This window comes from Taudactylus pleione, unplaced genomic scaffold (genome assembly GCF_031769625.1).
Source record: "Taudactylus pleione unplaced genomic scaffold, aTauple2 ptg000914l, whole genome shotgun sequence".
Taxonomy (NCBI): Eukaryota; Metazoa; Chordata; class Amphibia; order Anura; family Myobatrachidae; genus Taudactylus; species Taudactylus pleione.
This window is the reverse complement of record NW_028285315.1, coordinates 183,856-204,962: the sequence shown is the minus strand read 5'-3', so window position 1 is coordinate 204,962 and position 21,107 is coordinate 183,856. Positions and strand designations below refer to the sequence as shown.

General features: G+C 30.7%; 10 non-coding genes across 10 annotated transcripts; all 10 read left to right on the top strand.

Annotated features, from left to right (window-relative positions):
* The first annotated feature begins 2,721 nt into the window (after window positions 1-2,721).
* Window positions 2,722-2,794, top strand: TRNAR-UCG (transfer RNA arginine (anticodon UCG)). Its single transcript has one exon. It is a non-coding gene; the product is annotated as a tRNA-Arg (tRNA).
* Window positions 2,795-6,545: 3,751 nt separating this feature from the next.
* Window positions 6,546-6,618, top strand: TRNAR-UCG (transfer RNA arginine (anticodon UCG)). Its single transcript has one exon. It is a non-coding gene; the product is annotated as a tRNA-Arg (tRNA).
* Window positions 6,619-9,422: 2,804 nt separating this feature from the next.
* TRNAR-UCG (transfer RNA arginine (anticodon UCG)) lies at window positions 9,423-9,495 on the top strand. Its single transcript has one exon. It is a non-coding gene; the product is annotated as a tRNA-Arg (tRNA).
* A 1,844-nt stretch (window positions 9,496-11,339) lies between these two features.
* Window positions 11,340-11,412, top strand: TRNAR-UCG (transfer RNA arginine (anticodon UCG)). Its single transcript has one exon. It is a non-coding gene; the product is annotated as a tRNA-Arg (tRNA).
* A 1,845-nt stretch (window positions 11,413-13,257) lies between these two features.
* On the top strand, window positions 13,258-13,330 carry TRNAR-UCG (transfer RNA arginine (anticodon UCG)). The gene has a single exon. It is a non-coding gene; the product is annotated as a tRNA-Arg (tRNA).
* Window positions 13,331-15,164: 1,834 nt separating this feature from the next.
* Window positions 15,165-15,237, top strand: TRNAR-UCG (transfer RNA arginine (anticodon UCG)). Its single transcript has one exon. It is a non-coding gene; the product is annotated as a tRNA-Arg (tRNA).
* Window positions 15,238-17,081: 1,844 nt separating this feature from the next.
* Window positions 17,082-17,154, top strand: TRNAR-UCG (transfer RNA arginine (anticodon UCG)). The gene has a single exon. It is a non-coding gene; the product is annotated as a tRNA-Arg (tRNA).
* An 886-nt stretch (window positions 17,155-18,040) lies between these two features.
* Window positions 18,041-18,113, top strand: TRNAR-UCG (transfer RNA arginine (anticodon UCG)). Its single transcript has one exon. It is a non-coding gene; the product is annotated as a tRNA-Arg (tRNA).
* An 886-nt stretch (window positions 18,114-18,999) lies between these two features.
* TRNAR-UCG (transfer RNA arginine (anticodon UCG)) lies at window positions 19,000-19,072 on the top strand. The gene has a single exon. It is a non-coding gene; the product is annotated as a tRNA-Arg (tRNA).
* A 1,844-nt stretch (window positions 19,073-20,916) lies between these two features.
* On the top strand, window positions 20,917-20,989 carry TRNAR-UCG (transfer RNA arginine (anticodon UCG)). The gene has a single exon. It is a non-coding gene; the product is annotated as a tRNA-Arg (tRNA).
* The last annotated feature ends 118 nt before the right edge of the window (window positions 20,990-21,107 follow it).

Here is a 21,107-nt window from a genome sequence, read left to right as displayed (position 1 = left end):
AATGTACATTTCTAAATGTAATTCCCATAGGAAAATAAATACAACATAAACAATGATGTGCATGATGTACACATAGTTATAGTTTTTTTAGGTTTTTGGTGCATAGTAAAAGGTATCCTTTTGGAAAATGTAAGTATTTACCTGTTAACTTGTTCAATTTTGGTAATCTGTGTTGGAAAAAAATCTTTGACCAAATTGATACAATAAAGGATATTTGCATATCTGCATATAAAAATTATATCTCACATGTTTAAAATGAATCATTGAAATCCTAACATCCATAGTCCAATGAGAAATTGCTATAAAGCCTACATCCCTAATATTTTCATAATTCTTAAAAAACCTTTAGGAAAATGTAAGTGTTTACCTGTTAACTTGTTTGATTTTGGTAATCTGTGTTGCAAAGCAGTTCTTTGACCAAATTGATACTATAATGGTTATTTGCATATCTGCATATAAAAAATACATCTCACATGTTTAGAAGGAATCAGTGAAATCAGAACACCCATAGTTCAATGAGAAATTGCTCTAATGCCTACATCCCTAATCTTTTTATAAAACTTTATAGCATGCCTGTAGAAAAGTTAAGTTATTTCTCAGCTAAGTTAAGGATTTTACAAAATCTAGGCTATGTGAAAGGTATACTTTGTAATGTTCACTCAACATAAATCACTAAAATATGTTGGATTTCATTTTGTAATTCATATGCAAGTTTTTCCAAAACATACCTCTAGAAAAAGCTTCTAAATTTTGAATGTTATACTTGAGGTTACTATTACCACACCTTCCACAGGTTCGACAATTTAGACATAGATGACAGCGTGGCATAATGGATGAGGCGTCTGACTTCTCATCAGAAGATTGAGGGTTCGTGTCCATTCATGGTCAAGTCACTATTTGAAATCTTCAAACTCTGCATGAATTCAATGGATGACAATGTTGTAAAGAATGTACATTTCTAAATGTAATTCCCATAGGAAAATAAATACAACATAAACAATGATGTGCATGATGTACACATAGTTATAGGTTTTTTAGGTTTTTGGTGCATAGTAAAAGGTATCCTTTTGGAAAATGTAAGTATTTACCTCTTAACTTGTTCAATTTTGGTAATCTGTGTTGGAAAAAAATGTTTGACCAAATTGATACAATAAAGGATATTTGCATATCTGCATATAAAAATTATATCTCACATGTTTAAAATGAATCATTGAAATCCGAACATCCATAGTCCAATGAGAAATTGCTATAAAGCCTACATCCCTAATATTTTCATAAAACTTAAAAAACCTTTAGGAAAATGTCAGTGTTTACCTGTTAACTTGTTTGATTTTGGTAATCTGTGTTGCAAAGCAATTCTTTGACCAAATTGATACTATAATGGTTATTTGCATATCTGCATATAAAAAATACATCTCACATGTTTAGAAGGAATCACTGAAATCAGAACAGCCATAGCTCAATGAGAAATTGCTCTAATGCCTACATCCCTAATCTTTTTATAAAACTTTACAGCATGCCTATAGAAAAGTTAAGTTATTTCTCAGCTAAGTTAAGGATTTTACAAAATCTAGGCTATGTGAAAGGTATACTTTGTAATGTTCACTCAACATAAATCACTAAAATATGTTGGATTTCATTTTGTAATTCATATGCAAGTTTTTCCAAAACATACCTCTAGAAAAAGCTTCTAAATTTTGAATGTTATACTTGAGGTTACTATTACCACACCTTCCACAGGTTCGACAATTTCGACATAGATGACAGCGTGGCATAATGGATGAGGCGTCTGACTTCTGATCAGAAGATTGAGGGTTCGTGTCCCTTCGTGGTCAAGTCATTCTTTTTGTCACTATTTGAAATCTTCAAACTCTGCATGAATTCAATGGATGACAATGTTGTAAAGAATGTACATTTCTAAATGTAATTCCCATAGGAAAATAAATACAACATAAACAATGATGTGCATGATGTATACATAGTTATAGGTTTTTTAGGTTTTTGGTGCATAGTAAAAGGTATCCTTTTGGAAAATGTAAGTATTTACCTCTTAACTTGTTCAATTTTGGTAATCTGTGTTGGAAAAAAATCTTTGACCAAATTCATACAATAAAGGATATTTGCATATCTGCATATAAAAATTATATCTCACATGTTTAAAATGAATCATTGAAATCCGAACATCCATAGTCCAATGAGAAATTGCTATAAAGCCTACATCCCTAATATTTTCATAAAACTTAAAAAACCTTTAGGAAAATGTCAGTGTTTACCTGTTAACTTGTTTGATATTGGTAATCTGTGTTGCAAAGCAATTCTTTGACCAAATTGATACTATAATGGTTATTTGCATATCTGCATATAAAAAATACATCTCACATGTTTAGAAGGAATCAGTGAAATCAGAACAGCCATAGCTCAATGAAAAATTGCTCTAATGCCTACATCCCTAATCTTTTTATAAAACTTTATAGCATGCCTATAGAAAAGTTAAGTTATTTCTCAGCTAAGTTAAGGATTTTACAAAATCTAGGCTATGTGAAAGGTATACTTTGTAATGTTCACTCAACATAAATCACTAAAATATGTTGGATTTCATTTTGTAATTCATATGCAAGTTTTTCCAATACATATATCTAGAAAAAACTTCTAAATTTTGAATGTTATACTTGAGGTTACTTTTACCACACCTTCCACAGGTTCGACAACTTCTATAAAGATGACCGCGTGGCCTAATGGATAAGGCGTCTGACTTCGGATCAGAAGATTGAGGGTTCGAGTCCCTTCATGGTCGAGTCTTTCATTTTGTCACAATTTGAAATCTTCAAACTCTGCATGAATTCAATGGATGACAATGTTGTAAAGAATGTACATTTCTAAATGTAATTCCCATAGGAAAATAAATACAACATAAACAATGATGTGCATGATGTACACATAGTTATAGTTTTTTTAGGTTTTTGGTGCATAGTAAAAGGTATCCTTTTGGAAAATGTAAGTATTTACCTGTTAACTTGTTCAATTTTGGTAATCTGTGTTGGAAAAAAATCTTTGACCAAATTGATACAATAAAGGATATTTGCATATCTGCATATAAAAATTATATCTCACATGTTTAAAATGAATCATTGAAATCCTAACATCCATAGTCCAATGAGAAATTGCTATAAAGCCTACATCCCTAATATTTTCATAATTCTTAAAAAACCTTTAGGAAAATGTAAGTGTTTACCTGTTAACTTGTTTGATTTTGGTAATCTGTGTTGCAAAGCAGTTCTTTGACCAAATTGATACTATAATGGTTATTTGCATATCTGCATATAAAAAATACATCTCACATGTTTAGAAGGAATCAGTGAAATCAGAACACCCATAGTTCAATGAGAAATTGCTCTAATGCCTACATCCCTAATCTTTTTATAAAACTTTATAGCATGCCTGTAGAAAAGTTAAGTTATTTCTCAGCTAAGTTAAGGATTTTACAAAATCTAGGCTATGTGAAAGGTATACTTTGTAATGTTCACTCAACATAAATCACTAAAATATGTTGGATTTCATTTTGTAATTCATATGCAAGTTTTTCCAAAACATACCTCTAGAAAAAGCTTCTAAATTTTGAATGTTATACTTGAGGTTACTATTACCACACCTTCCACAGGTTCGACAATTTAGACATAGATGACAGCGTGGCATAATGGATGAGGCGTCTGACTTCTGATCAGAAGATTGAGGGTTCATGTCCATTCATGGTCAAGTCACTATTTGAAATCTTCAAACTCTGCATGAATTCAATGGATGACAATGTTGTAAAGAATGTACATTTCTAAATGTAATTCCCATAGGAAAATAAATACAACATAAACAATGATGTGCATGATGTACACATAGTTATAGGTTTTTTAGGTTTTTGGTGCATAGTAAAAGGTATCCTTTTGGAAAATGTAAGTATTTACCTCTTAACTTGTTCAATTTTGGTAATCTGTGTTGGAAAAAAATGTTTGACCAAATTGATACAATAAAGGATATTTGCATATCTGCATATAAAAATTATATCTCACATGTTTAAAATGAATCATTGAAATCCGAACATCCATAGTCCAATGAGAAATTGCTATAAAGCCTACATCCCTAATATTTTCATAAAACTTAAAAAACCTTTAGGAAAATGTCAGTGTTTACCTGTTAACTTGTTTGATTTTGGTAATCTGTGTTGCAAAGCAATTCTTTGACCAAATTGATACTATAATGGTTATTTGCATATCTGCATATAAAAAATACATCTCACATGTTTAGAAGGAATCACTGAAATCAGAACAGCCATAGCTCAATGAGAAATTGCTCTAATGCCTACATCCCTAATCTTTTTATAAAACTTTATAGCATGCCTATAGAAAAGTTAAGTTATTTCTCAGCTAAGTTAAGGATTTTACAAAATCTAGGCTATGTGAAAGGTATACTTTGTAATGTTCACTCAACATAAATCACTAAAATATGTTGGATTTCATTTTGTAATTCATATGCAAGTTTTTCCAAAACATATATCTAGAAAAAACTTCAAAATTTTGAATGTTATACTTGAGGTTACTTTTACCACACCTTCCACAGGTTCGACAACTTCTATAAAGATGACCGCGTGGCCTAATGGATAAGGCGTCTGACTTCAGATCAGAAGATTGAGGGCTCGTGTCCCTTCATGGTCAAGTCATTCTTTTTGTCACTATTTGAAATCTTCAAACTCTGCTTGAATTCAATGGATGACAATGTTGTAAAGAATGCACATTTCTAAATGTAATTCCCATAGGAAAATAAATACAACATAAACAATGATGTGCATGATGTACACATAGTTATAGGTTTTTTAGGTTTTTGGTGCATAGTAAAAGGTATCCTTTTGGAAAATGTAAGTATTTACCTCTTAACTTGTTCAATTTTGGTAATCTGTGTTGGAAAAAAATCTTTGACCAAATTGATACAATAAAGGATATTTGCATATCTGCATATAAAAATTATATCTCACATGTTTAAAATGAATCATTGAAATCCGAACATCCATAGTCCAATGAGAAATTGCTATAAAGCCTACATCCCTAATATTTTCATAAAACTTAAAAAACCTTTAGGAAAATGTTAGTGTTTACCTGTTAACTTGTTTGATTTTGGTAATCTGTCTTGCAAAGCAATTCTTTGACCAAATTGATACTATAATGGTTATTTGCATATCTGCATATAAAAAATACATCTCACATGTTTAGAAGGAATCACTGAAATCAAAACAGCCATAGCTCAATGAGAAATTGCTCTAATGCCTACATCCCTAATCTTTTTATAAAACTTTATAGCATGCCTGTAGAAAAGTTAAGTTATTTCTCAGCTAAGTTAAGGATTTTACAAAATCTAGGCTATGTGAAAGGTATACTTTGTAATGTTCACTCAACATAAATCACTAAAATATGTTGGATTTTATTTTGTAATTCATATGCAAGTTTTTCCAAAACATACCTCTAGAAAAAGCTTCTAAATTTTGAATGTTATACTTGAGGTTACTATTACCACACCTTCCACAGGTTCGACAATTTTGACATAGATGACAGCGTGGCATAATGGATGAGGCGTCTGACTTCTGATCAGAAGATTGAGGGTTCGTGTCCCTTCGTGGTCAAGTCATTCTTTTTGTCACTATTTGAAATCTTCAAACTCTGCATGAATTCAATGGATGACAATATTGTAAAGAATGTAAATTTCTAAATGTAATTCCCATAGGAAAATAAATACAACATAAACAATGATGTGCATGATGTATACATAGTTATAGGTTTTTTAGGTTTTTGGTGCATAGTAAAAGGTATCCTTTTGGAAAATGTAAGTATTTACCTCTTAACTTGTTCAATTTTGGTAATCTGTGTTGGAAAAAAATCTTTGACCAAATTCATACAATAAAGGATATTTGCATATCTGCATATAAAAATTATATCTCACATGTTTAAAATGAATCATTGAAATCTGAACATCCATAGTCCAATGAGAAATTGCTATAAAGCCTACATCCCTAATATTTTCATAAAACTTAAAAAACCTTTAGGAAAATGTCAGTGTTTACCTGTTAACTTGTTTGATATTGGTAATCTGTGTTGCAAAGCAATTCTTTGACCAAATTGATACTATAATGGTTATTTGCATATCTGCATATAAAAAATACATCTCACATGTTTAGAAGGAATCAGTGAAATCAGAACAGCCATAGCTCAATGAAAAATTGCTCTAATGCCTACATCCCTAATCTTTTTATAAAACTTTATAGCATGCCTATAGAAAAGTTAAGTTATTTCTCAGCTAAGTTAAGGATTTTACAAAATCTAGGCTATGTGAAAGGTATACTTTGTAATGTTCACTCAACATAAATCACTAAAATATGTTGGATTTCATTTTGTAATTCACATGCAAGTTTTTCCAAAACATATATCTAGAAAAAACTTCTAAATTTTGAATGTTATACTTGAGGTTACTATTACCACACCTTCCACAGGTTCGACATCTTCTATAAAGATGACCGTGTGGCCTAATGGATAAGCCATCTGACTTCGGATCAGAAGATTGAGGGTTCGAGTCCCTTCGTGGTCGAGTCTTTCATTTTGTCACAATTTGAAATCTTCAAACTCTGCATGAATTCAATGGATGACAATGTTGTAAAGAATGTACATTTCTAAATGTAATTCCCATAGGAAAATAAATACAACATAAACAATGATGTGCATGATGTACACATAGTTATAGGTTTTTTAGGTTTTTGGTGCATAGTAAAAGGTATCCTTTTGGAAAATGTAAGTATTTACCTCTTAACTTGTTCAATTTTGGTAATCTGTGTTGGAAAAAAATGTTTGACCAAATTGATACAATAAAGGATATTTGCATATCTGCATATAAAAATTATATCTCACATGTTTAAAATGAATCATTGAAATCCGAACATCCATAGTCCAATGAGAAATTGCTATAAAGCCTACATCCCTAATATTTTCATAAAACTTAAAAAACCTTTAGGAAAATGTCAGTGTTTACCTGTTAACTTGTTTGATTTTGGTAATCTGTGTTGCAAAGCAATTCTTTGACCAAATTGATACTATAATGGTTATTTGCATATCTGCATATAAAAAATACATCTCACATGTTTAGAAGGAATCACTGAAATCAGAACAGCCATAGCTCAATGAGAAATTGCTCTAATGCCTACATCCCTAATCTTTTTATAAAACTTTATAGCATGCCTATAGAAAAGTTAAGTTATTTCTCAGCTAAGTTAAGGATTTTACAAAATCTAGGCTATGTGAAAGGTATACTTTGTAATGTTCACTCAACATAAATCACTAAAATATGTTGGATTTCATTTTGTAATTCATATGCAAGTTTTTCCAAAACATATATCTAGAAAAAACTTCAAAATTTTGAATGTTATACTTGAGGTTACTTTTACCACACCTTCCACAGGTTCGACAACTTCTATAAAGATGACCGCGTGGCCTAATGGATAAGGCGTCTGACTTCAGATCAGAAGATTGAGGGCTCGTGTCCCTTCATGGTCAAGTCATTCTTTTTGTCACTATTTGAAATCTTCAAACTCTGCTTGAATTCAATGGATGACAATGTTGTAAAGAATGCACATTTCTAAATGTAATTCCCATAGGAAAATAAATACAACATAAACAATGATGTGCATGATGTACACATAGTTATAGGTTTTTTAGGTTTTTGGTGCATAGTAAAAGGTATCCTTTTGGAAAATGTAAGTATTTACCTCTTAACTTGTTCAATTTTGGTAATCTGTGTTGGAAAAAAATCTTTGACCAAATTGATACAATAAAGGATATTTGCATATCTGCATATAAAAATTATATCTCACATGTTTAAAATGAATCATTGAAATCCGAACATCCATAGTCCAATGAGAAATTGCTATAAAGCCTACATCCCTAATATTTTCATAAAACTTAAAAAACCTTTAGGAAAATGTTAGTGTTTACCTGTTAACTTGTTTGATTTTGGTAATCTGTCTTGCAAAGCAATTCTTTGACCAAATTGATACTATAATGGTTATTTGCATATCTGCATATAAAAAATACATCTCACATGTTTAGAAGGAATCACTGAAATCAAAACAGCCATAGCTCAATGAGAAATTGCTCTAATGCCTACATCCCTAATCTTTTTATAAAACTTTATAGCATGCCTGTAGAAAAGTTAAGTTATTTCTCAGCTAAGTTAAGGATTTTACAAAATCTAGGCTATGTGAAAGGTATACTTTGTAATGTTCACTCAACATAAATCACTAAAATATGTTGGATTTTATTTTGTAATTCATATGCAAGTTTTTCCAAAACATACCTCTAGAAAAAGCTTCTAAATTTTGAATGTTATACTTGAGGTTACTATTACCACACCTTCCACAGGTTCGACAATTTTGACATAGATGACAGCGTGGCATAATGGATGAGGCGTCTGACTTCTGATCAGAAGATTGAGGGTTCGTGTCCCTTCGTGGTCAAGTCATTCTTTTTGTCACTATTTGAAATCTTCAAACTCTGCATGAATTCAATGGATGACAATATTGTAAAGAATGTAAATTTCTAAATGTAATTCCCATAGGAAAATAAATACAACATAAACAATGATGTGCATGATGTATACATAGTTATAGGTTTTTTAGGTTTTTGGTGCATAGTAAAAGGTATCCTTTTGGAAAATGTAAGTATTTACCTCTTAACTTGTTCAATTTTGGTAATCTGTGTTGGAAAAAAATCTTTGACCAAATTCATACAATAAAGGATATTTGCATATCTGCATATAAAAATTATATCTCACATGTTTAAAATGAATCATTGAAATCTGAACATCCATAGTCCAATGAGAAATTGCTATAAAGCCTACATCCCTAATATTTTCATAAAACTTAAAAAACCTTTAGGAAAATGTCAGTGTTTACCTGTTAACTTGTTTGATATTGGTAATCTGTGTTGCAAAGCAATTCTTTGACCAAATTGATACTATAATGGTTATTTGCATATCTGCATATAAAAAATACATCTCACATGTTTAGAAGGAATCAGTGAAATCAGAACAGCCATAGCTCAATGAAAAATTGCTCTAATGCCTACATCCCTAATCTTTTTATAAAACTTTATAGCATGCCTATAGAAAAGTTAAGTTATTTCTCAGCTAAGTTAAGGATTTTACAAAATCTAGGCTATGTGAAAGGTATACTTTGTAATGTTCACTCAACATAAATCACTAAAATATGTTGGATTTCATTTTGTAATTCACATGCAAGTTTTTCCAAAACATATATCTAGAAAAAACTTCTAAATTTTGAATGTTATACTTGAGGTTACTATTACCACACCTTCCACAGGTTCGACATCTTCTATAAAGATGACCGTGTGGCCTAATGGATAAGCCATCTGACTTCGGATCAGAAGATTGAGGGTTCGAGTCCCTTCGTGGTCGAGTCTTTCATTTTGTCACAATTTGAAATCTTCAAACTCTGCATGAATTCAATGGATGACAATGTTGTAAAGAATGTACATTTCTAAATGTAATTCCCATAGGAAAATAAATACAACATAAACAATGATGTGCATGATGTACACATAGTTATAGGTTTTTTAGGTTTTTGGTGCATAGTAAAAGGTATCCTTTTGGAAAATGTAAGTATTTACCTGTTAACTTGTTCAATTTTGGTAATCTGTGTTGGAAAAAAATCTTTGACCAAATTGATACAATAAAGGATATTACATATCTGCATATAAAAATTATATCTCACATGTTTAAAATGAATCATTGAAATCCAAACATCCATAGTCCAATGAGAAATTGCTATAAAGCCTACATCCCTAATATTTTCATAATTCTTAAAAAACCTTTAGGAAAATGTAAGTGTTTACCTGTTAACTTGTTTGATTTTGGTAATGTGTGTTGCAAAGCAGTTCTTTGACCAAATTGATACTATAATGGTTATTTGCATATCTGCATATAAAAAATACATCTCACATGTTTAGAAGGAATCACTGAAATCAGAACAGCCATAGCTCAATGAGAAATTGCTCTAATGCCTACATCCCTAATCTTTTTATAAAACTTTATAGCATGCCTATAGAAAAGTTAAGTTATTTCTCAGCTAAATTAAGGATTTTACAAAATCTAGGCTATGTGAAAGGTATACTTTGTAATGTTCACTCAACATAAATCACTAAAATATGTTGGATTTTATTTTGTAATTCATATGCAAGTTTTTCCAAAACATATATCTAGAAAAAACTTCTAAATTTTGAATGTTATACTTGAGGTTACTATTACCACACCTTCCACAGGTTCGACAATTTCGACATAGATGACAGCGTGGCATAATGGATGAGGCGTCTGACTTCTAATCAGAAGATTGAGGGTTCGTGTCCCTTCGTGGTCAAGTCATTCTTTTTGTCACTATTTGAAATCTTCAAACTCTGCATGAATTCAATGGATGACAATGTTGTAAAGAATGTACATTTCTAAATGTAATTCCCATAGGAAAATAAATACAACATAAACAATGATGTGCATGATGTATACATAGTTATAGGTTTTTTAGGTTTTTGGTGCATAGTAAAAGGTATCCTTTTGGAAAATGTAAGTATTTACCTCTTAACTTGTTCAATTTTGGTAATCTGTGTTGGAAAAAAATCTTTGACCAAATTCATACAATAAAGGATATTTGCATATCTGCATATAAAAATTATATCTCACATGTTTAAAATGAATCATTGAAATCTGAACATCCATAGTCCAATGAGAAATTGCTATAAAGCCTACATCCCTAATATTTTCATAAAACTTAAAAAACCTTTAGGAAAATGTCAGTGTTTACCTGTTAACTTGTTTGATATTGGTAATCTGTGTTGCAAAGCAATTCTTTGACCAAATTGATACTATAATGGTTATTTGCATATCTGCATATAAAAAATACATCTCACATGTTTAGAAGGAATCAGTGAAATCAGAACAGCCATAGCTCAATGAAAAATTGCTCTAATGCCTACATCCCTAATCTTTTTATAAAACTTTATAGCATGCCTATAGAAAAGTTAAGTTATTTCTCAGCTAAGTTAAGGATTTTACAAAATCTAGGCTATGTGAAAGGTATACTTTGTAATGTTCACTCAACATAAATCACTAAAATATGTTGGATTTCATTTTGTAATTCATATGCAAGTTTTTCCAAAACATATATCTAGAAAAAACTTCTAAATTTTGAATGTTATACTTGAGGTTACTATTACCACACCTTCCACAGGTTCGACAACTTCTATAAAGATGACCGCGTGGCCTAATGGATAAGGCATCTGACTTCGGATCAGAAGATTGAGGGTTCGAGTCCCTTCGTGGTCGAGTCTTTCATTTTGTCACAATTTGAAATCTTCAAACTCTGCATGAATTCAATGGATGACAATGTTGTAAAGAATGTACATTTCTAAATGTAATTCCCATAGGAAAATAAATTCAACATAAACAATGATGTGCATGATGTACACATAGTTATAGGTTTTTTAGGTTTTTGGTGCATAGTAAAAGGTATCCTTTTGGAAAAGGTAAGAATTTACCTGTTAACTTGTTCAATTTTGGTAATCTGTGTTGGAAAAAAATCTTTGACCAAATTGATACAATAAAGGATATTTGCATATCTGCATATAAAAATTATATCTCACATGTTTAAAATGAATCATTGAAATCCGAACATCCATAGTCCAAAGAGAAATTGCTATAAAGCCTAAATCCCTAATATTTTCATAAAACTTAAAAAACCTTTAGGAAAATGTCAGTGTTTACCTGTTAACTTTTTTGATTTTGGTAATCTGTGTTGCAAAGCAGTTCTTTGACCAAATTGATACTATAATGGTTATTTGCATATCTGCATATAAAAAATACATCTCACATGTTTAGAAGGAATCAGTGAAATCAGAACACCCATAGTTCAATGAGAAATTGCTCTAATGCCTACATCCAAAATCTTTTTATAAAACTTTATAGCATGCCTATAGAAAAGTTTAGTTATTTCTCAGCTAAGTTAAGGATTTTACAAAATCTAGGCTATGTGAAAGGTATACTTTGTAATGTTCACTCAACATAAATCACTAAAATATGTTGGATTTTATTTTGTAATTCATATGCAAGTTTTTCCAAAACATACCTCTAGAAAAAGCTTCTAAATTTTGAATGTTATACTTGAGGTTACTATTACCACACCTTCCACAGGTTCGACAATTTTGACATAGATGACAGCGTGGCATAATGGATGAGGCGTCTGACTTCTGATCAGAAGATTGAGGGTTCGTGTCCCTTCGTGGTCAAGTCATTCTTTTTGTCACTATTTGAAATCTTCAAACTCTGCATGAATTCAATGGATGACAATATTGTAAAGAATGTAAATTTCTAAATGTAATTCCCATAGGAAAATAAATACAACATAAACAATGATGTGCATGATGTATACATAGTTATAGGTTTTTTAGGTTTTTGGTGCATAGTAAAAGGTATCCTTTTGGAAAATGTAAGTATTTACCTCTTAACTTGTTCAATTTTGGTAATCTGTGTTGGAAAAAAATCTTTGACCAAATTCATACAATAAAGGATATTTGCATATCTGCATATAAAAATTATATCTCACATGTTTAAAATGAATCATTGAAATCCGAACATCCATAGTCCAATGAGAAATTGCTATAAAGCCTACATCCCTAATATTTTCATAAAACTTAAAAAACCTTTAGGAAAATGTCAGTGTTTACCTGTTAACTTGTTTGATATTGGTAATCTGTGTTGCAAAGCAATTCTTTGACCAAATTGATACTATAATGGTTATTTGCATATCTGCATATAAAAAATACATCTCACATGTTTAGAAGGAATCAGTGAAATCAGAACAGCCATAGCTCAATGAAAAATTGCTCTAATGCCTACATCCCTAATCTTTTTATAAAACTTTATAGCATGCCTATAGAAAAGTTAAGTTATTTCTCAGCTAAGTTAAGGATTTTACAAAATCTAGGCTATGTGAAAGGTATACTTTGTAATGTTCACTCAACATAAATCACTAAAATATGTTGGATTTCATTTTGTAATTCACATGCAAGTTTTTCCAAAACATATATCTAGAAAAAACTTCTAAATTTTGAATGTTATACTTGAGGTTACTATTACCACACCTTCCACAGGTTCGACAACTTCTATAAAGATGACCGCGTGGCCTAATGGATAAGCCATCTGACTTCGGATCAGAAGATTGAGGGTTCGAGTCCCTTCGTGGTCGAGTCTTTCATTTTGTCACAATTTGAAATCTTCAAACTCTGCATGAATTCAATGGATGACAATGTTGTAAAGAATGTACATTTCTAAATGTAATTCCCATAGGAAAATAAATACAACATAAACAATGATGTGCATGATGTACACATAGTTATAGGTTTTTTAGGTTTTTGGTGCATAGTAAAAGGTATCCTTTTGGAAAATGTAAGTATTTACCTGTTAACTTGTTCAATTTTGGTAATCTGTGTTGGAAAAAAATCTTTGACCAAATTGATACAATAAAGGATATTACATATCTGCATATAAAAATTATATCTCACATGTTTAAAATGAATCATTGAAATCCAAACATCCATAGTCCAATGAGAAATTGCTATAAAGCCTACATCCCTAATATTTTCATAATTCTTAAAAAACCTTTAGGAAAATGTAAGTGTTTACCTGTTAACTTGTTTGATTTTGGTAATGTGTGTTGCAAAGCAGTTCTTTGACCAAATTGATACTATAATGGTTATTTGCATATCTGCATATAAAAAATACATCTCACATGTTTAGAAGGAATCACTGAAATCAGAACAGCCATAGCTCAATGAGAAATTGCTCTAATGCCTACATCCCTAATCTTTTTATAAAACTTTATAGCATGCCTATAGAAAAGTTAAGTTATTTCTCAGCTAAGTTAAGGATTTTACAAAATCTAGGCTATGTGAAAGGTATACTTTGTAATGTTCACTCAACATAAATCACTAAAATATGTTGGATTTTATTTTGTAATTCATATGCAAGTTTTTCCAAAACATATATCTAGAAAAAACTTCTAAATTTTGAATGTTATACTTGAGGTTACTATTACCACACCTTCCACAGGTTCGACAATTTCGACATAGATGACAGCGTGGCATAATGGATGAGGCGTCTGACTTCTAATCAGAAGATTGAGGGTTCGTGGTCAAGTCATTCTTTTTGTCACTATTTGAAATCTTCAAACTCTGCATGAATTCAATGGATGACAATGTTGTAAAGAATGTACATTTCTAAATGTAATTCCCATAGGAAAATAAATACAACATAAACAATGATGTGCATGATGTATACATAGTTATAGGTTTTTTAGGTTTTTGGTGCATAGTAAAAGGTATCCTTTTGGAAAATGTAAGTATTTACCTCTTAACTTGTTCAATTTTGGTAATCTGTGTTGGAAAAAAATCTTTGACCAAATTCATACAATAAAGGATATTTGCATATCTGCATATAAAAATTATATCTCACATGTTTAAAATGAATCATTGAAATCTGAACATCCATAGTCCAATGAGAAATTGCTATAAAGCCTACATCCCTAATATTTTCATAAAACTTAAAAAACCTTTAGGAAAATGTCAGTGTTTACCTGTTAACTTGTTTGATATTGGTAATCTGTGTTGCAAAGCAATTCTTTGACCAAATTGATACTATAATGGTTATTTGCATATCTGCATATAAAAAATACATCTCACATGTTTAGAAGGAATCAGTGAAATCAGAACAGCCATAGCTCAATGAAAAATTGCTCTAATGCCTACATCCCTAATCTTTTTATAAAACTTTATAGCATGCCTATAGAAAAGTTAAGTTATTTCTCAGCTAAGTTAAGGATTTTACAAAATCTAGGCTATGTGAAAGGTATACTTTGTAATGTTCACTCAACATAAATCACTAAAATATGTTGGATTTCATTTTGTAATTCATATGCAAGTTTTTCCAAAACATATATCTAGAAAAAACTTCTAAATTTTGAATGTTATACTTGAGGTTACTATTACCACACCTTCCACAGGTTCGACAACTTCTATAAAGATGACCGCGTGGCCTAATGGATAAGCCATCTGACTTCGGATCAGAAGATTGAGGGTTCGAGTCCCTTCGTGGTCGAGTCTTTCATTTTGTCACAATTTGAAATCTTCAAACTCTGCATGAATTCAATGGATGACAATGTTGTAAAGAATGTACATTTCTAAATGTAATTCCCATAGGAAAATAAATTCAACATAAACAATGATGTGCATGATGTACACATAGTTATAGGTTTTTTAGGTTTTTGGTGCATAGTAAAAGGTATCCTTTTGGAAAAGGTAAGAATTTACCTGTTAACTTGTTCAATTTTGGTAATCTGTGTTGGAAAAAAATCTTTGACCAAATTGATACAATAAAGGATATTTGCATATCTGCATATAAAAATTATATCTCACATGTTTAAAATGAATCATTGAAATCCGAACATCCATAGTCCAAAGAGAAATTGCTATAAAGCCTAAATCCCTAATATTTTCATAAAACTTAAAAAACCTTTAGGAAAATGTCAGTGTTTACCTGTTAACTTTTTTGATTTTGGTAATCTGTGTTGCAAAGCAGTTCTTTGACCAAATTGATACTATAATGGTTATTTGCATATCTGCATATAAAAAATACATCTCACATGTTTAGAAGGAATCAGTGAAATCAGAACACCCATAGTTCAATGAGAAATTGCTCTAATGCCTACATCCAAAATCTTTTTATAAAACTTTATAGCATGCCTATAGAAAAGTTAAGTTATTTCTCAGCTAAGTTAAGGATTTTACAAAATCTAGGCTATGTGAAAGGTATACTTTGTAATGTTCACTCAACATAAATCACTAAAATATGTTGGATTTCATTTTGTAATTCATATGCAAGTTTTTCCAAAACATACCTCTAGAAAAAGCTTCTAAATTTTGAATGTTATACTTGAGGTTACTATTACCACACCTTCCACAGGTTTGACAATTTCGACATAGATGACAGCATGGCATAATGGATGAGGCGTCTGACTTCTGATCAGAAGATTGAGGGTTCGTGTCCCTTCGTGGTCAAGTCATTCTTTTTGTCACTAATTGAAATCTTCAAACTCTGCATGAATTCAATGGATGACAATGTTGTAAAGAATGTACATTTCTAAATGTAATTCCCATAGGAAAATAAATACAACATAAACAATGATGTGCATGATGTACACATAGTTATAGTTTTTTTAGGTTTTTGGTGCATAGTAAAAGGTATCCTTTTGGAAAAGGTAAGTATTTACCTGTTAACTTGTTCAATTTTGGTAATCTGTGTTGGAAAAAAATCTTTGACCAAAATGATACAATAAAGGATATTACATATCTGCATATAAAAATTATATCTCACATGTTTAAAATGAATCATTGAAATCCGAACATCCATAGTCCAATGAGAAATTGCTATAAAGCCTACATCCCTAATATTTTCATAATTCTTAAAAAACCTTTAGGAAAATGTAAGTGTTTACCTGTTAACTTGTTTGATTTTGGTAATCTGTGTTGCAAAGCAGTTCTTTGACCAAATTGATACTATAATGGTTATTTGCATATCTGCATATAAAAAATACATCTCACATGTTTAGAAGGAATCAGTGAAATCAGAACACCCATAGTTCAATGAGAAATTGCTCTAATGCCTACATCCCTAATCTTTTTATAAAACTTTATAGCATGCCTATAGAAAAGTTAAGTTATTTCTCAGCTAAGTTAAGGATTTTACAAAATCTAGGCTATGTGAAAGGTATACTTTGTAATGTTCACTCAACATAAATCACTAAAATATGTTGGATTTCATTTTGTAATTCATATGCAAGTTTTTCCAAAACATATATCTAGAAAAAACTTCTAAATTTTGAATGTTATACTTGAGGTTACTTTTACCACACCTTCCACAGGTTCGACAACTTCTATAAAGATGACCGCGTGGCCTAATGGATAAGGCGTCTGACTTCGGATCAGAAGATTGAGGGTTCGAGTCCCTTCGTGGTCGAGTCTTTCATTTTGTCACAATTTGAAATCTTCAAACTCTGCATGAATTCAATGGATGACAATGTTGTAAAGAATGTACATTTCTAAATGTAATTCCCATAGGAAAATAAATACAACATAAACAATGATGTGCATGATGTATACATAGTTATAGGTTTTTTAGGTTTTTGGTGCATAGTAAAAGGTATCCTTTTGGAAAATGTAAGTATTTACCTCTTAACTTGTTCAATTTTGGTAATCTGTGTTGGAAAAAAATCTTTGACCAAATTCATACAATAAAGGATATTTGCATATCTGCATATAAAAATTATATCTCACATGTTTAAAATGAATCATTGAAATCTGAACATCCATAGTCCAATGAGAAATTGCTATAAAGCCTACATCCCTAATATTTTCATAAAACTTAAAAAACCTTTAGGAAAATGTCAGTGTTTACCTGTTAACTTGTTTGATATTGGTAATCTGTGTTGCAAAGCAATTCTTTGACCAAATTGATACTATAATGGTTATTTGCATATCTGCATATAAAAAATACATCTCACATGTTTAGAAGGAATCAGTGAAATCAGAACAGCCATAGCTCAATGAAAAATTGCTCTAATTCCTACATCCCTAATCTTTTTATAAAACTTTATAGCATGCCTATAGAAAAGTTAAGTTATTTCTCAGCTAAGTTAAGGATTTTACAAAATCTAGGCTATGTGAAAGGTATACTTTGTAATGTTCACTCAACATAAATCACTAAAATATGTTGGATTTCATTTTGTAATTCATATGCAAGTTTTTCCAAAACATATATCTAGAAAAAACTTCTAAATTTTGAATGTTATACTTGAGGTTACTATTACCACACCTTCCACAGGTTCGACAACTTCTATAAAGATGACCGCGTGGCCTAATGGATAAGCCATCTGACTTCGGATCAGAAGATTGAGGGTTCGAGTCCCTTCGTGGTCGAGTCTTTCATTTTGTCACAATTTGAAATCTTCAAACTCTGCATGAATTCAATGGATGACAATGTTGTAAAGAATGTACATTTCTAAATGTAATTCCCATAGGAAAATAAATTCAACATAAACAATGATGTGCATGATGTACACATAGTTATAGGTTTTTTAGGTTTTTGGTGCATAGTAAAAGGTATCCTTTTGGAAAAGGTAAGAATTTACCTGTTAACTTGTTCAATTTTGGTAATCTGTGTTGGAAAAAAATCTTTGACCAAATTCATACAATAAAGGATATTTGCATATCTGCATATAAAAATTATATCTCACATGTTTAAAATGAATCATTGAAATCTGAACATCCATAGTCCAATGAGAAATTGCTATAAAGCCTACATCCCTAATATTTTCATAAAACTTAAAAAACCTTTAGGAAAATGTCAGTGTTTACCTGTTAACTTGTTTGATATTGGTAATCTGTGTTGCAAAGCAATTCTTTGACCAAATTGATACTATAATGGTTATTTGCATATCTGCATATAAAAAATACATCTCACATGTTTAGAAGGAATCAGTGAAATCAGAACAGCCATAGCTCAATGAAAAATTGCTCTAATGCCTACATCCCTAATCTTTTTATAAAACTTTATAGCATGCCTATAGAAAAGTTAAGTTATTTCTCAGCTAAGTTAAGGATTTTACAAAATCTAGGCTATGTGAAAGGTATACTTTGTAATGTTCACTCAACATAAATCACTAAAATATGTTGGATTTCATTTTGTAATTCACATGCAAGTTTTTCCAAAACATATATCTAGAAAAAACTTCTAAATTTTGAATGTTATACTTGAGGTTACTATTACCACACCTTCCACAGGTTCGACATCTTCTATAAAGATGACCGTGTGGCCTAATGGATAAGCCATCTGACTTCGGATCAGAAGATTGAGGGTTCGAGTCCCTTCGTGGTCGAGTCTTTCATTTTGTCACAATTTGAAATCTTCAAACTCTGCATGAATTCAATGGATGACAATGTTGTAAAGAATGTACATTTCTAAATGTAATTCCCATAGGAAAATAAATACAACATAAACAATGATGTGCATGATGTACACATAGTTATAGGTTTTTTAGGTTTTTGGTGCATAGTAAAAGGTATCCTTTTGGAAAATGTAAGTATTTACCTGTTAACTTGTTCAATTTTGGTAATCTGTGTTGGAAAAAAATCTTTGACCAAATTGATACAATAAAGGATATTACATATCTGCATATAAAAATTATATCTCACATGTTTAAAATGAATCATTGAAATCCAAACATCCATAGTCCAATGAGAAATTGCTATAAAGCCTACATCCCTAATATTTTCATAATTCTTAAAAAACCTTTAGGAAAATGTAAGTGTTTACCTGTTAACTTGTTTGATTTTGGTAATGTGTGTTGCAAAGCAGTTCTTTGACCAAATTGATACTATAATGGTTATTTGCATATCTGCATATAAAAAATACATCTCACATGTTTAGAAGGAATCACTGAAATCAGAACAGCCATAGCTCAATGAGAAATTGCTCTAATGCCTACATCCCTAATCTTTTTATAAAACTTTATAGCATGCCTATAGAAAAGTTAAGTTATTTCTCAGCTAAATTAAGGATTTTACAAAATCTAGGCTATGTGAAAGGTATACTTTGTAATGTTCACTCAACATAAATCACTAAAATATGTTGGATTTTATTTTGTAATTCATATGCAAGTTTTTCCAAAACATATATCTAGAAAAAACTTCTAAATTTTGAATGTTATACTTGAGGTTACTATTACCACACCTTCCACAGGTTCGACAACTTCGACATAGATGACAGCGTGGCATAATGGATGAGGCGTCTGACTTCTAATCAGAAGATTGAGGGTTCGTGTCCCTTCGTGGTCAAGTCATTCTTTTTGTCACTATTTGAAATCTTCAAACTCTGCATGAATTCAATGGATGACAATGTTGTAAAGAATGTACATTTCTAAATGTAATTCCCATAGGAAAATAAATACAACATAAACAATGATGTGCATGATGTATACATAGTTATAGGTTTTTTAGGTTTTTGGTGCATAGTAAAAGGTATCCTTTTGGAAAATGTAAGTATTTACCTCTTAACTTGTTCAATTTTGGTAATCTGTGTTGGAAAAAAATCTTTGACCAAATTCATACAATAAAGGATATTTGCATATCTGCATATAAAAATTATATCTCACATGTTTAAAATGAATCATTGAAATCTGAACATCCATAGTCCAATGAGAAATTGCTATAAAGCCTACATCCCTAATATTTTCATAAAACTTAAAAAACCTTTAGGAAAATGTCAGTGTTTACCTGTTAACTTGTTTGATATTGGTAATCTGTGTTGCAAAGCAATTCTTTGACCAAATTGATACTATAATGGTTATTTGCATATCTGCATATAAAAAATACATCTCACATGTTTAGAAGGAATCAGTGAAATCAGAACAGCCATAGCTCAATGAAAAATTGCTCTAATGCCTACATCCCTAATCTTTTTATAAAACTTTATAGCATGCCTATAGAAAAGTTAAGTTATTTCTCAGCTAAGTTAAGGATTTTACAAAATCTAGGCTATGTGAAAGGTATACTTTGTAATGTTCACTCAACATAAATCACTAAAATATGTTGGATTTCATTTTGTAATTCATATGCAAGTTTTTCCAAAACATATATCTAGAAAAAACTTCTAAATTTTGAATGTTATACTTGAGGTTACTTTTACCACACCTTCCACAGGTTCGACAACTTCTATAAAGATGACCGCGTGGCCTAATGGATAAGCCATCTGACTTCGGATCAGAAGATTGAGGGTTCGAGTCCCTTCGTGGTCGAGTCTTTCATTTTGTCACAATTTGAAATCTTCAAACTCTGCATGAATTCAATGGATGACAATGTTGTAAAGAATGTACATTTCTAAATGTAATTCCCATAGGAAAATAAATTCAACAT